A 15,813-nucleotide genomic window follows, 5' to 3' on the forward strand; every position below is an offset into this window, starting at 1 on the left:
TGTTTCTGTACTAACAAATTAGAAGCAAGTTATTGCAACCGCTCCGTGTTCGAAGAGATTTTGAAAGTAATGACTGAACGTGGCCAAGGCTGCAGTGTCAAGGCAAAGTCTGAAAACAAAGATTAAATAATCTGAGGACGCAAACCAAAGAAGTTGAATTACACATGTCTATAACGCAAGACTAGCTCAGCCAGATTACATCGAAGTCCCTGTAGTTACTGAATAATAACCCTTAGTATGTAATACGCCCAAGATTGGAAGGGATTAAGATGTATTGCTTGCATGATTATGCTACACGCGATGATTAATAGTATAATAATATCATCATTACTAAATATTTTGGTGTCAGTGCACGCCTGGGTTTGATCCAGTTTATAAAGTCATATCCTTTTCTAAAAAGTCTAAGTCAATGTTTAGGTTAATTTCATTTAATAGAAACCCCTTTATGTGTGTCCTTCTGCAGGGACTATTCTTAAGGATGGAAGCTAGTATTCTGACTGAGGTATTGATCAAGCTAGGTTTTCTGAGTAGGAGTTGCAAGCTAGAGAGAGTTTTCAGTAAAGCTGCATTATGGACCATAACCTTGACTCTCCTAATTTTTTGGGGATATCCCCCAATGTAATATTTTGTTTCACATCATCTACTAATGTAAGAATATCTATAAACTCTACAGCCATCATGTTTCAGTTAAAGCCTTGGTACTCTTAGCTTGCTGAAGCCCCACCCTGATGGGCAGTCTGACAGGTGGAAGGCTGTGAAAATGAAAATGCAATCAGCATTTTCAAAACCATTCTGTCTCAGAATTAACACAGCAGGAAAGAAAATGTAACTGCAAAGAGAAGTGCTGCCTTCCTTTTTTACATTTGATTTTACCGTCTTTATATTGTAGTGATCTCTTTGATAATGCAGTTCTAAATGCCTGTTTTATTAAACAATAAATTAACACTCGCTTTTATATATATATATCTTACCTCAGTTTTCTCTTCAACTTCACAAATATGTTAATGAGCTCCTCCATTCCATTGCCTCCAGGATTATTCCCTCTGAGATCCAGCTCTATCAGGCATGATGAAGGGTTTGATTTCAGAGCTGAAGCCAGAGCAGCATATCCTTCCTCTGCTATACTGCAGTATGAAAGACTGGAAGGAGAAAATATAATGGCTTTAAACAGCATGATTAAACTTTGTTCTGCTTTTAGATAGTGGTTCAGATATGTGTTTTCATTTAGATTTTGTATAATCACGCTGTTGCACATTTATGAATTTATAATTTTTTAACAGGAAACAACTAGAACTCACTACAATTTCTGCATTTTACAGCATTGATTGTTTAGTAGAGAACAGATCTTTTTCACTCCAGAGTTTCCTAGTTTATTTTCACTCAGATCCAGCTCTATCAGGTGTGAAGGATTTGAACAAAGAGCTGATGTCAGAGCAGCACAGCCTTCCTCTGTAACACTGCTCTCATTCAGCCTGCAGAGAGGAATGGTGGAGAAAAAACTTTGTAGTAGTGAAAATTATAGTAATGTTATACAGTTGTACAAAATACAAAATACTAAAAACTTTTTGAAGGTTTGAAAACATTAACATATAATCCAAATTTACTGAATTACACACTTCAGTATTTGAGTTCTGCAGTGTAAATCCTCCAGTAGATCAGAGATCTTCTTCACTTCTGAATCTCCTTGTATTTTCCCACTCAGATCCAGTTTTGGCAGAAGTAAGGGGTTTGTTCCTAGAACTTTATTCAGAAAAGTACAGGCGTCCTCTGCAGCAGTTTTCAGCAGTCTGTAGAATGGAGAGAAAAATCACTCGCATTATTAGGAAGTAAAAAATCAATAGAATTAGATAAAATTGAATTTCTGCTCCATCATTTCTTTGCATTAATCCCCCTTTTTTAAAACATCTTCCTTGATATTGCAAATTCTTTTTCATCCTTCTCTTCTGCTACACTGGTTACAGTAGCAGAGCTGATTAAGAAATCTAAGCCAACATACTGTGCCATCCTCTATGGGCTATGCTGCTATGGGGAGCTAAGGGGCAAGGCCATGCAAAGTGGCTCTTGAAGCATGCCACACTCCTGTGTGAGAAGAGAGAGCTATCCCTAGCTTATCAATATTTATTTTGCTAGCTGCTATATCTATTTTAAAAAGTAGATATATTTTAACAAGTCAGTTCTGGTTCAGAATTATTTATTTAATTAATCAACAGTACTTGTCATGATGTACAACTTTCTTGCAATGTGATGGCATCTACCTCAGTGTTTTCAGTTTACAGTTTGGATCCTCTAGTAAATGAGTGAGTTCCTTCACTCCTGTATCTCCAGGATCATTCCCTCTGAGACCTAGCTTTTTCAAGTGTGACAAGGGGTTTGATTTCAGAGCTGAAGCCAGAGCAGCATATCCTTCCTCTGTTATACTGCAGAATGAAAGACTGGAGAAACAAGTACAATTACAATCAAATTCTAAATTCTCAATTCATTGTTATTAAAGTTTAGACTCATTAAAAAACTTACTTTAGTTGTTCAAGTTTGCAGTTTGATTCATTTAGTAGATTAGAGATCTTCTTCGCTCCAGAGTTTCCTAGTTTATTCTCACTTAGATCCAGCTCTAGCAGGTGTGATGGATTTGAACATAGAGCTGATGATAGAGCAGCACAGGCTTCCTCTGTAATACTGCACTTATTCAACCTGCAGACAGATCATGTTAATGTCTATAATGCACTACTTCATAGACTGTATGTTGACCAAATTAATCAAAAATAAAAATTAAATCACTTCAGTTTGTTAGGTCTGCAGTGTGATTCCTTCAGTAGATCAGAGAGCTTCTTCATTTCTGAATCTCCTTGTATTTTCCCACTCAGATCCAGCTCTCTCAGCAGTAAGGGGTTTATTCCTAGAACTTTAGTCAGAGAATCACAGACTTCCACTGCAGTAGAACTTTTCAACAGCCTGTGGACAAAGAATAATAATAATAAATATTTATGAACTTCATTTTTCATTGTTATGTTCAGATAGTTTCAAAGCTAATATCATATCAAATCATCTCAGTAAGATAAACACACATTGCATATTTTTACATTCAGGCCCTGATTTACTATGAGCCTTTTAAGTTAGTTTAGATATTTAATTTATGACTCTCTGGTTCCACCACATGTAATACAGTAGTCTATGACACATATTCTGTAAGAAAAGGAATGATTTCAACAAGGTGCACACAGTTTGGCAATAACTAAGGATATTTTCTTATTTTTTTTAGGCTCATAATTTCCTCTTTCATTTTTTTGTTTTCTTGAGCCTGGCTTTTTTCATCAACTCCATCACAGGAAATACTGATTGTGCATTAGCTTGCAAAGTAGATTAGCACCTATCCTTTGTTTCTATTAATTTACAAATGCAAGTGCCATCATCCAAATGATTTTTTGGCTTATTAAATTGCACTATTTGTACTAAATTAATCTATTTAAATCTATTTCTATCTAAATATTTTACACCCATAGGAAAGAATATCCAGATTGTACTAGTGTGCATGTATGTGGGTGTTTCACTGCACAGATGGGTTAAATGCGGAGGTCTAATTCCAATGTGTTCAAACACAGTTGGCTAAAGTTTCTTTTAATTTTTAAAATTTTTTTATTAGAGCAAACACAAGAAACATTTTACTCATTTGGAAGATTTAATGCTCTGAATCAGCTTTGATAGTTTTGTGAGTGTTGCATGTGTTTTTAAATCAGGCCAAAGTGTTTACAGAGCAATGTTAACAGGAAGACTTCAAAACAAAACAACAATGCAATTAAAAATTAATCATAAAAAATCAATTAATCTGAAAATCTATTGTGTCAGAACATACCTATGCACAGGTTAAGATATTAAAAAATTTCAACAGCCTGAAGAAAGGGCAAAAACTATTTACATTGATTAAAACTTTAAACTCATAATTTTGAAGAAATCTACTCTTTCTCCTGTTAATTTATTACAGTGTTGGTAAATACAATCCCAGTTTAAAGTGAGCTACAGTAAAGATTAGAAGTAGTGGGCCCTGAATTTCGGTTTTCACCTCAGTGTTTTCAGTTTACAGTTTGGATCTTCTAGTAGAACAGTAAGTGTCTTCACTCCTGTATCTCCAGGATCGTTCCCTCTGAGATCCAGCTCTATCAGGTGTGATGAGGAGTTAGATTTTAGAGCTGAAGCCAGAGCAGCATATCCTTTCTCTGTTATACTGCAGAATGCAAGACTGGAGAGAAAACAAAAACTCATGGAAGAATACAATTTTTTTTTCAAATGTGAGTAAAATCTGAGGCTGAAAATACAATCATGCAGTAAGAAACAACATCATGGATTGTTCTGGATTCTTTAATCTTGAAGTGAACCATATCATTGATCTTCAACAGAGCTACTGCAGTATTATTGATGAGAACCAGTGAAGCTCCCTTCATGGTTGTAAAGCTCAAAGCCTGAATATTTCATAGTGTGGTGCTTTACAGATCAGTGCAGGGGGTGTATAACACCATACCTATCTGTATTATGAATCTAAGTTTTGTGTGTGGTTTTACTTCAGTGTCTTCTGTGAGTCTTTTTGTGCTCTTAGATGTTTGATGATCTGTTTGCATTTTTGCTAACTTACCATATTATTGCATCATATTGGACACTGTTCATCATCATTTTTACTTAGTTGCCTACCTACAAATCATCTGTTTTTAAATGTATTGTTTGAGTATTTGTTATTTTTCCTTATTTTTGCTGTAATATTTACTTATTTTATTACTATTTGTAATATGTGTAGTCTACTTATATACACTGAGCCACTCATATTGCACTGTGACTTTATTTTGTTTCATATCTCATATTGCACTTCCACTTTGTTTATTTTGTATATATCATCTCATATTGCACTGCCACTTGGTTTATTTTGTTTATTTGTCCACTAATACTGCACATTGCACTGTCACTTTGTTTATGCATCCATAAATGTCAAATTTCTAAAGGTAAACTGTACAACTGTTAACATTTATTGCTACAGTCCATAGTCAGTAGTTCATTCACTAGCGGGACAGGTACCACTGCATTGTCTCCAGCGTAGTATTCATGCAATTAGTTTGTATTTTTGTACTGCACATTACTCTTATTGTTTATTGTTTTAGTATACTTTATTCTATTATTTAGCTCTGCTTTTTCTTTACATTTCTGTAAACAGTGTATGGCATGTGTTGCTCATGTTCATTTTGCTCTTGTTTTGCTCTTTACTGTACTTTGTACTGTTTCAATAAGAAGAGTTTTCCTCTGGGATTAATAAAGTGATCTATCTATCTAGATTTTTTTTAATTAAAACACCTCTGCTGCTGCTATAACGTGTGAATGTCCCTCTGGGAATAACAAAGTGATCTACATTATAAAATATATATTACTATAAAACAATTACGCTGACTAAGGAGCATTTATTCCACCATATAAGCAAAATAAAATAAAGGAAGTAAAAATAAGATTAGCTATTTACCTCCATAATTATGACTTTGTGGTTGATTAGCTCAATCTTACACTGATAATATGAAAGGAATCATACCTTTCATTTAAGCAAATTTAGTCTAAGAAAACAAAAACTCATGTTTTATAAAAAATAATGTTAAAATTATTAGCACCCCTGCATTCAGCACTTTGTGAAACCTGTCTTTGCCAACATAACAGCACTGAGTCTTCTCTTAAAGTGCTTAATTAGACTGGAGAATACAGAGAACGGAATCTGAAAGCACTCCTCAATACAAAAGCTCTTCATGGGTTCTAAGTGCTCTCTTCTGGACAGTCCTCTTCAGCTCACCACACAAGTTCTCAATGGAGGTTAGGTCAGGGAACTGAGATCATGTCATGATGACATGATGGTGAAATGTTAGTATGTATACATGTGTGTCAAATATACTCATGAAATAAAACTGATCCAACACCACACATACTACTGTTCTACTACAGAGTCAGTGTTTCTACTGTGCTGAGGCATACTTAAAAATATGTTCATCAGCTGTTCTGTGTTCAGAAACTGATCAGTGGTGAATGAGATTTTACTCACTGCAGCTTTTCCAGAGTGCTCTTTGAATGCATTAGTAATTCAGAGAGGTGCTCCACTCCTGAGTTTCCTAGCTTATTCCCACTCAGATCCAGCTCTCTCAGGTCTGATGGATTTATTCTGAAAGCTGAAGCCAGAGCAGCACAGCCCTCATCTGTAATACTGCAGTTACCCAGCCTGCAGAGAAAGAAAGAGAGAGAGAGAGAGAGAGAGAGAGAGAGAGAGAGAGAGAGAGAGAGAAGTTCCCTTCATATTTCCTTTGACTTTATTTCATTTACATGGTTTACATTTACTTAATTTATATTTGGAGAGAGAGAGAGAGAGAAGTATGCATTTATTTCTCTGTGCGGTGTTCACTCAGTGTTTTAAATCTAAGGGTTTCCCAGCTAAACCCAATGACTGTATATATGTATCGAAACTATATTACTGTACACTGGCTTTGTAACGCTAAGAACTCTGAAGTTGGCCAAACAGAAAAATGGCATATTATTCATGCTTGTGCAGTATATACACATAGCATACACAGAGACTCCCTGTTTTCACAGACAGGTGGTGCAGGGTGTCTTTCTGATGTCTTACCTATATTACTTATGGACATGCCCCCTATTCATAACGGAAATGTGTACAGCAGGCCCGGAGCCACGAGGGGGCATGAGGGGGCATGAGGGGGCAAGGCCCCTTCGAATAGAATACTATGCTCCCCATGTTTTGTGTTTGTGTCCACCACCCATTAGCCCTGCATCAGTGCAAACCAGCCCTGTCCAGTTATTAAAAACATAAAACTCATGGAAGAGAGTTCATGGAAGAGAGTTCATTTAAGTTTAGCTTGGTCTGTTCAGATAGATAGCATTGGCTTAATCAGAGTTAGCAAAGGCTGAGTTTACTGTCGCTAAACAGATTGGCGAAACAATTTCACCAATCCAGACAGAAACGTTGGATAAGGGGATTCGTGCCCCATCAGTCATTTCTTTCACCCCTTGCCTATTTAATTTTGCCACCTTGTGTATGACTGGTGTGACAGAATTTGACATTGTTCATAAACTCAATGGAAGTGCCAAATAATAAGCAATCAAACATGCAAGTTATACTATTCGCATATTATTTTAGTGTGTTTAATGAAGAAATATTTACCTTATATGTAGCTATTGTTTGTAAAATACAGAGCGAAATATTAACAAGGGGTATTAACTTGAAATAGAAATTTTAGTTCGGCCTGACCTCGGTTCATGCATGCACTGTAGCTGTGAGTGGGGCAGTCAGTCATTAGAGGGCATCAGAGACATTGTGGCTTTATTTTCCAACTGCTGTGCCACACACACACACACACACACACACACACACATATATATATATATATATATATATATATATATATATATATATATATGAGTTTAGTTTGAAATTGTTTTCAAACTAAAAGTAATCAACAACTATCTGTGAATGCATTTACATAGACTTTGATATTTAAAAGACAACATACTGCAGCTTCAGCAGTTTGAATTGTGTATTCTCCAACACACCACAGATCTGCTTCACTCCAGAGTTTTCTAGATCATTCTCACTCAGATCCAGCTCTAGCAGGTGTGAAGGATTTGAACAAAGAGCTGACGATAGAGCAGCACAGCCTTTCTCTGTAATACTGCACTTATTCAGCCTGAAACCAGGGAGAGGGGTAGACAGAGAGAGAGACAGCAGAAAAGCTTTGGTTATTGGGTAACTATGCTAACATAAGATCATCCAGTGTTGGCATTCTCCACATGCAAAAACTCAAAATCAGTGGTGAAGCAGTCTTTGGTATTTATGCACCGAATATGCACACATACTAATACGTATTCCAATAAATATTTGTTCCTTTATCACTTAACACAATTTCTCATATTTAATCAGCGTTAATTACTTTATTTACAATTTGTACTTAATTAAGTAATTTGTAATTACTTAATTACAAACACTTTTACTTTGTTTCTACATTTTTGTTATCTGTTAATACCTTTGCCATATATGTATCTATTTTACTTTTTTTTATTTTTCTTGTTTTTAATTATGCACTGTAAAACACCATGAGCTTCAATTTAAATTACTGAGACGTGATATAGAAATGACACTTATTAATATTAACACATTATTTGATTAAAAATCCAGTAATAATCAGTAAATTAAAAATACTAACTTAAGTTAGTGAGTTCTGCAGTGTGAATCCTTTAGTAGATCAGTGATCTTCTTCAATCCTGAATCTCCTTGTATTTTCCCACTCAGATCCAGCTCTCTAAGAAGTAAGGGATTTGTTCCTAGAGCTTCAGTCAGAAAATCACAGACTTCATCTGCAGCAGAACTGCTCAGCAGTCTGTTGATGAAAGAGAGAATATTTTCAATTTTATATTAAGAATAACTATTTCTGACCCATGATGTGCACATACATAACACCTAATCCTACATAATATCCAAACCTCTTCTGTGAAGCATAGATTTAAATTGAATCAACAAATATTTGGATGTGTGATATAGCATTTATATAGCATATACAGCATTCACAGCAATATCTCACAGAGAGAATGCCATGCCACAAGAGCTTTATTGTTAAGTCTGGACATCATTCTAGGTGAGTGCTGTGCAGAGTTTTATTTAAACTGAGGACCATTTTTCTTTCATCAAAGCCATGAAAACCTCATTAACACACAGAGCGAATCAAAAGCCAAACTTGCCAACCATGTAAGGAAATATGGCCAACATTGTAGTAGCTATATAATTGATGTTGTAGTGTGAAAAACATCTTAAATTGCTAATATTTTGAAGTACAAATTACTGCCTATAATTGTTCACCTCAATGTCTTCATTTTACAGTTTGGATCATTCTGTAAATTAGTAAGAAGTTCCACTCCTGTATCTCCAGGATTGTTCCCTCTGAGATCCAGTTCTATCAGGTTTGATGAGCAGTTTGATTCCAGAGCTGAAGCCAGAGCAGCATATCCCTCTGCTGTTACATTGCAGAATGAAAGTCTACAAAAACAGACAATTGTTCACTGATAAACAAAATATGGAAGAAAATTTGTAAAATTTCTCTTGGTGAAGCACTTAATTATAGACAATATTACATGCACATATTTTAACTTTGTTCAATTAATCCCCTATAGCCAGAGCAGTATATCCTTCCCCTCTGATATTATTATCTCTGACACTGGAAGACAAATGATGAGGTTAATTTTATTAATAGTAAACCAAAACAATACCACAATACCACAGCTATTAGACCTTTGTTTTAAGATTTTCTATCAAAGGTTATTTTTTCTTCATTATGTTATCATCTTTGAATATGATGTAGAATACATAAAAGGAATATTCTACACAAACATATGCAACAGTGTATACAAAATCTCCATTTAACCAATTAATTAACCAATTAAGTTTTTAATTTTGAATCTTTAGTATTGTTAAGAAAAAAATCTTGTGGATACTAAGGAATTCCATAGTATCCACTGTACTGTCAGTAAGTTCAGATTATAATTTGTATTGACACCTGTCAGAAAAATCATTCACCTGAGTATTCGTAGCATGCAGTTTGAATTCTTTATTAAATCAGAGATGTGTGTTACTCCAGTTTCTATTTTATTCTCACTCAGATCCAGCTCCATCAAGTGTAAGGGGTTTGATTTCAGAGCTGAGGCCAGAGCACAACAGCCTTCCCCCGTGACTTTACAGTTACTCAGCCTGCAGGGAGATTAAAAATGCAGAATTAGCAGGTCTAGTTTGGATCATTTTAGTTTTAGAATGTAGAAAATTACAGCACAGATGTACATTCTCATATCACATATTTGATAACGTATATCAAAATAATTTAAGCACTATATGGCCAAAATTATATAAAATACGTAAACAGCTAACCATCACAGCATATCCCATATCCCATTTTTCATTCCAAAACCATGAGCAATAATATGGGGCTGCCTGCCTTTGCATCTATAACAGGCTCCAAAAGAGCATCTGTGAGGTCAGGTACTGATGTTGGACGAGAGGGCCTGGCTTGCAATTGAGGTTCCAGGTCATCCCCAAGGTGTTCAGTGGAGTTCAGGTCAGGGCTCTGTGCAGTACACTGGAATTCCTCCTTACCAAACTCATCAAACCATGCCTTAATGGAGGTTACTTTATGTATGGGGCAGCCATGCTGAAAAAGAAATGGGTCTTCCCCAACCTGCTGCCACATAGTTGGAAGCATGTAATTGTGTAAAATGTCTTTGTATCCTGTAGCATTAACATTACCCTTCACTGAAACTAAGGAGTCCAAACCCTGAAAAACAACCTTTAAACCACTCCATCTGACACTTGGCATTGAACATAGTGATCTTAGGCTTGTGTACAGCTGCTCAGCCATGGAAACACATTTTATAAAGCTCCCAATGCACAGTTCTTGTGCTGATGTTGCTTCCAGAGGCAGTTTAGAACTATGTAGTGAATGATGCAACTGAGGATAGGCCATTTTTATGCACTACATGCCTCAGTTCTGCATGTCTCAGAGTCTGCATGGTCCTGACTGAGCTGTTGTTGCTCCTAGAAGGCTTCCATTTTGCAATAATAGCACTTATATTTGGCTTGGGCAGATCTAGCAGGGCAGAAATTTCTTGTTGTGGCATCCTGTAAGAGTGCCATGATTAAAGTCACTGAGCTCTTCAGTACAATCCATTTTCCTGCCAGTTTTTGTCTAAGGAGATTGCATTGAGTGTACTTGCAATACCAGAACTCAATAATAAGAAGGGGTGTCCACATACTTTTGGCCATATAGTGTGTGTGTGTATATAACATAAAACGCATAACCAACTCATTTTCAGATAAATATGTAAGATTACTGTAAAATATTCCACAAAAAATATTGTAAGAAAACTGTATAACATCAAGCAATAAATTAAAATGAATACCTAGAATTCATCACATTTCTAAAAAGATCAAATCTAGGCTGATCTTTTGATACTTTCTAAAAATAGGTAATTATTGTACATTGTAAAGTAATAACTACTTGTTAACATAACTTATTTTTCAAATATGCACAAATCATGTCCTAAGAGAGGTAAGCTTACATCATAATCTCCAATTTACAGTTTGGATTGGTCAGTCCACCAGCTAGATGCTGCATTCCTGAATCATGAAGATTATTGTTGCTTAGGTCCATCTTTCTCACACTGGAGGAGTTCATACTGAGTATGCTGTCTAGAGCTGCACAGCTTTCCATGGTTAGATTACACTTATTGAGCCTAAAAGAAATAAGAAATTCTTTCTGTAGATAACCCAAATTATTTAAAAAAGAACCCAAAAAATGTAAACTTTTATTAGAGACCAATTGACTACTTCAAAATCATTGTGCAAAAACAATAAAAATTACATATGGAAAGAGAGAGAAAAAAACTCTCCAAACCAAAGGCACTCCTTAATATGAAAATGTCTTTATTGTTTTGACATGTCCCAGCTGGACTGTTATAAAATGCCCATGCATAGTGGATAGTGTCTTCTTCAGGGCATGATTATGGGGGTGATAGATTGAAGCTATTACTTCAATGTGAGACATTTTGGATCTGGAAATTGAAAGCTATGGAATACCCAGGTCTTAATGAGGAAATAGACCATTATATACCATTTCTGTGATGATGGTGAGGTTTACTTCAATTGTGTTTTAGTATGTGTGTAAATTTATGTAAAATGCTATTTTTCAATACTGAAAAGTTGTATAGTTTATGCACTTGTCACTTGGAGATTGTGTTGTGTTTTTATGCATGTATGTATATATGTGTGTGTATACATACATACATACATACATACATATATATATATATATATATATATATATATATATATATATATATATATATATATATTTTTTTTTTTTTGCTTTTAAGTGGGTATGTGTTTAAGAGATATCTTCGGATATGTCTAGCCAATTGAACGGATTTTGATTTAGAGGTGGGGTCTAGTTGGTGTACCTTTCACCTGACTGATCATAGGCACCTGTTTTTGTGCCTGACTAATTAACTTGGCCTATATATACACCTTTCTTTTAGCTCATTTGTATTATGCCCCGAAGAAGGCATTAACTGCTACACATATCCATTTTTTCACAGTCCAGCCAGGACATGTCAATACAATATAGACATTTGAATTTAAGGAGTGCCTTAGTTTGGAGAGGTTTTGTTCTTTCTTTTTTATTTCTCTCTCTTTGTCCACAACTTGGGTATTACTAACCTAAGCTCCTTTATTTTACAGCGTGAATCTTCCAATAAAGCACACAGCTGCTGTACTTCTGAATCTCCTCGTATTTTCTCACTCAGATCCAGCTCTCTCTGCAGTAAGGGGTTTACTCCAAGAACTTTATGTCATAGAATCACAGGCTTCTTCTGCAGCAAAAGTCTTCAGAAGCCTGCAAAGAAAGAAAATGTCACACATTATGATCACTTTCACTGTATGTGAATTATGGAATAATGCTGATAGTACCAAATCACCACTGATTGTGAAAAGGCTTGAAACAGCCTGGTTTTATTTGGGCAGAGGTATCAGTCAAAACTAGCATTCTTTATTTACTGATAGCAATTATGCTTGCTTAAAAATGCAGTGCCGACTTCCAGTTAAGAATGCGCTCTGAGCAGATGTGTGTTGGCACTGCTCCCATAGCTACACACTAATGTACTTCATATTTTTAGCGACAACAGAGGTATTATCTTATTGAAAATTACCTGACGCTTTTATTATTTGGATTAGGGTTAGTCTGATGTCACACAATTTGAGAGAGAGAAGCCTATTCAAAACTGCATGCACCACTGCTCGCTCACAACCAACTCTAGAGCAGTCACTAATAGCGGGGACTAACTCAGGGAGACATGATAAGGACTCAATTGGCTCTCGAGTCCACGCAGCGGGCAGCCCCTCGCACGACACAGTGGTGCCTCTAGAGAGGCCTACCTCACTGGCAGCTAAAATCATGGCTGACGTGAGCGATGCTCCCCTTCAAAACTTGAAAAGTTCTTTGCTTTTAGAGAAAACTGTAGCTCTCTCTGCTCTACAGTCCATTGTCGACACTTTGGACTCAATTAAACAAACACTCAAATCTCATTCGGGGAGCATCAAGGCCCTGGAAGCCTCTGCTTCAGGTCACAGCAATAGGATTGCTCAACTGGAAAATCAGTGCAGAAAACTCAGCAGTGCTTGATAAGCTGGATGACCTCAAGAACCTCTCCTGTCGCTCAAATTTGAGAGCAATCGAAATCCCAAAGAAGATGGAGGGCGCAGATCCAACAAACTTCATGACGGAGCTGGTGTTAGAGGGCTTCAGCTCAGACCACTTCTGGCATCGTGCCATCCTGGAAAAGGCACACTGGCTTGGTCGATCAGTTGCGGTGGGGGGCACAGACTCTAAGAAGTTGAGGCTTTTTCACTCATTCCAGAATAAGGTGAGTGTGAGTTTTCAAGGTCACAACATCAGATTTTTCCATGAGTACAGCGCAGACCTCTCTCGGCGACAGGCTGCCTTCCACCCGGAGGAAGGCCACAGTATACAAAGAAGGGGTCCGGTTCAGTGTGCTCTACCCTGCTTGACTAGGTGTTGTTTCCAAAGATGGATTCAAGGTTTTGAAACTCCAGAGTCGGCCCAGGCCTTTCTGAAAGATCACTACAATCGCTGATCTACTCTTCTGCCTTGTGAGGTAAAGTAGCTTTATGCTGCTTAATACCAATGACTTGGTCCTGTTTCCACATTTCACGTTCTGTTAACCAGTAAGAGTTCACTTACATTTAGCTACAGTAAAAGTTCTCTTAGCGCACAAGCTGCAGTGCATATATGAATAAGGTCGATTTTTTTTTCAATTATTGTTATTTTTTATGCGAATTATGCACATATAGAATCTCTTATGTTATGTAAGCAGTTATTACTTTCACCGTGTGTCTTTTTGCTTACATATTCTCTGTATATAGTAATTAGGCTTGGCCTTTCTGATAACTCAGTACCTAAGGACAAATAGTAAATGCACAAATACAAATGTTAACACACATATAAATGTTAGTTTCTGCAGTTAGTAAATATGTGTGGATGCTTGACCAAGACTAGATCTCAGGGGTAACATTCTTTTTTTTCACTTCCTGTTGTTGCTGGGTACATTTTCCCATTGTATAGGAATATGTGTTGGCATCTGGGGGGGTGGTGGTGTATTTAAAAAAGTAAATGTGCTTGATGTGTTTTAGGTCAGTCTGTATAAAGTATGTTCAAAGTGGGTTTGACTGTTTAGAGGGATTTTTGTGTTCTTTCATTGGGTTGTGGTGCAGTTTTTTTGGGTCTGAATTGAAGTGGACCCTATTGCTTTTGCTCTGTTGTTAGCAAGACGAATAGTTCTCATCAGTTGGAAGCCTCACTCTCCTCCCTTTTTGCACCCTCCTCTTCTTTTTGCACCTCGAGAAGATCAAGTTTAGTTTGAGGGGTTGCGTGGACAACTTTTATAGGTGCTGGTCACCTTTCATCACCTTTTTCAGGTCCCTCCTGCAGCTCCCTGAGGAGGACTTGGGTAATTCCCCTTCTTGAACTCCCTATATATTGTTATATGAAGTGAGCATTTAAAGAAAGTAGTTAAACAATTTCTTACTTAAGTTGTTCCAGTTTACAGTTTGGACTGTTCTGTAAATCATTAAGCATCTTCACTCCTGTATCTCCAGGATCATTCCCTCTGAGATCCAGCTCTATCAAGCATGATGAGGGGTTTGATTTTAGAGCTGAAGCCAGAGCAGCATATCCTTCCTCTGTTATACCGCAGAATGAAAGTCTACACAAAAGAAAAGCTTGTAGATGTTAAAAAAGACAGAAATATTTAATATGCAAACATTCATATCTGACTTGGTTCAGTGTTAGTTACTCCCCAATGTAGAGCAAAGACTGGTAGATCCGTGAGCTTCTTCACATCTATATGCAATCACATGGCAGTAACAAAATTTACAAAGTAACACATTTCTGGATACTATGGTTCATTACAAATGCGGTGATGTATTAGGATGGTCCTTCTTATATAAAGCGGAACAACTAGAACTCACCCCAGTCTCTGCAGTTTACAATGCTGATTGTTCAGTAGAGAACAGATCTGCTTCACTCCCGAGTTTCCTAGTTTATTCTCACTCAGATCCAGCTCTATCAGGCGTGAAGGATTTGAACAAAGAGTTGATGATAGAGAAGCACAGCCATTGTCTGTAATAATGTTCTTATTCAGCCTGAAAATAGAAAGGAATTGTGTAGAAAAAAATCATTTTTAAAATGTCACTCCTAAAACGAAAATTTGTTTTTAAATGAGCTCTTTTAATGATGAACTTTTATCATACTCTTGCATAACTTAACAATTTCCCTTAACTGCTCTGAGAACTGTATTCATTTTTTGTTATAATCTTATAAAGTATTATGAAAAAAGCATGCAGACATTAAATGCATTTGCACAATTGAAATGATAAAATTCAAATGGACAACATAAAGTTATTGTTTAAGATCAATTAAAAGAAGTAAAACTGATGTACACTACACACTTTAGTTTGTGAGTTCTGCAATGTGAGTCTTTCAGTAGATCATTGATCTTCCTTAGTTCTGAATCTCCTTGTATTTTCCCACTCAGATCCAGCTCTTTCAGTAGTAAAGGGTTTATTCCTAGAACTTTAGTCAGAGAATCACAGACTTCTTCTGCAGTCGGACTGTTCAACAACCTGCAGAAAAGGTTAAAAGTCACTCATTTTACTAACAATTATCACTAACTGTTTTTTTA

At 36.3% G+C, this 15,813-nt stretch overlaps 1 pseudogene; it reads right to left on the reverse strand.

The window, feature by feature from the left end:
• Positions 1-2,365: 2,365 nt before the first annotated feature.
• LOC118800646 overlaps positions 2,366-15,813 on the reverse strand; it is a 47,498-nt pseudogene continuing 34,050 nt past the window's right edge.

This window comes from Colossoma macropomum, unplaced genomic scaffold (assembly GCF_904425465.1).
Source record: "Colossoma macropomum unplaced genomic scaffold, Colossoma_macropomum, whole genome shotgun sequence".
NCBI lineage: Eukaryota > Metazoa > Chordata > Actinopteri > Characiformes > Serrasalmidae > Colossoma > Colossoma macropomum.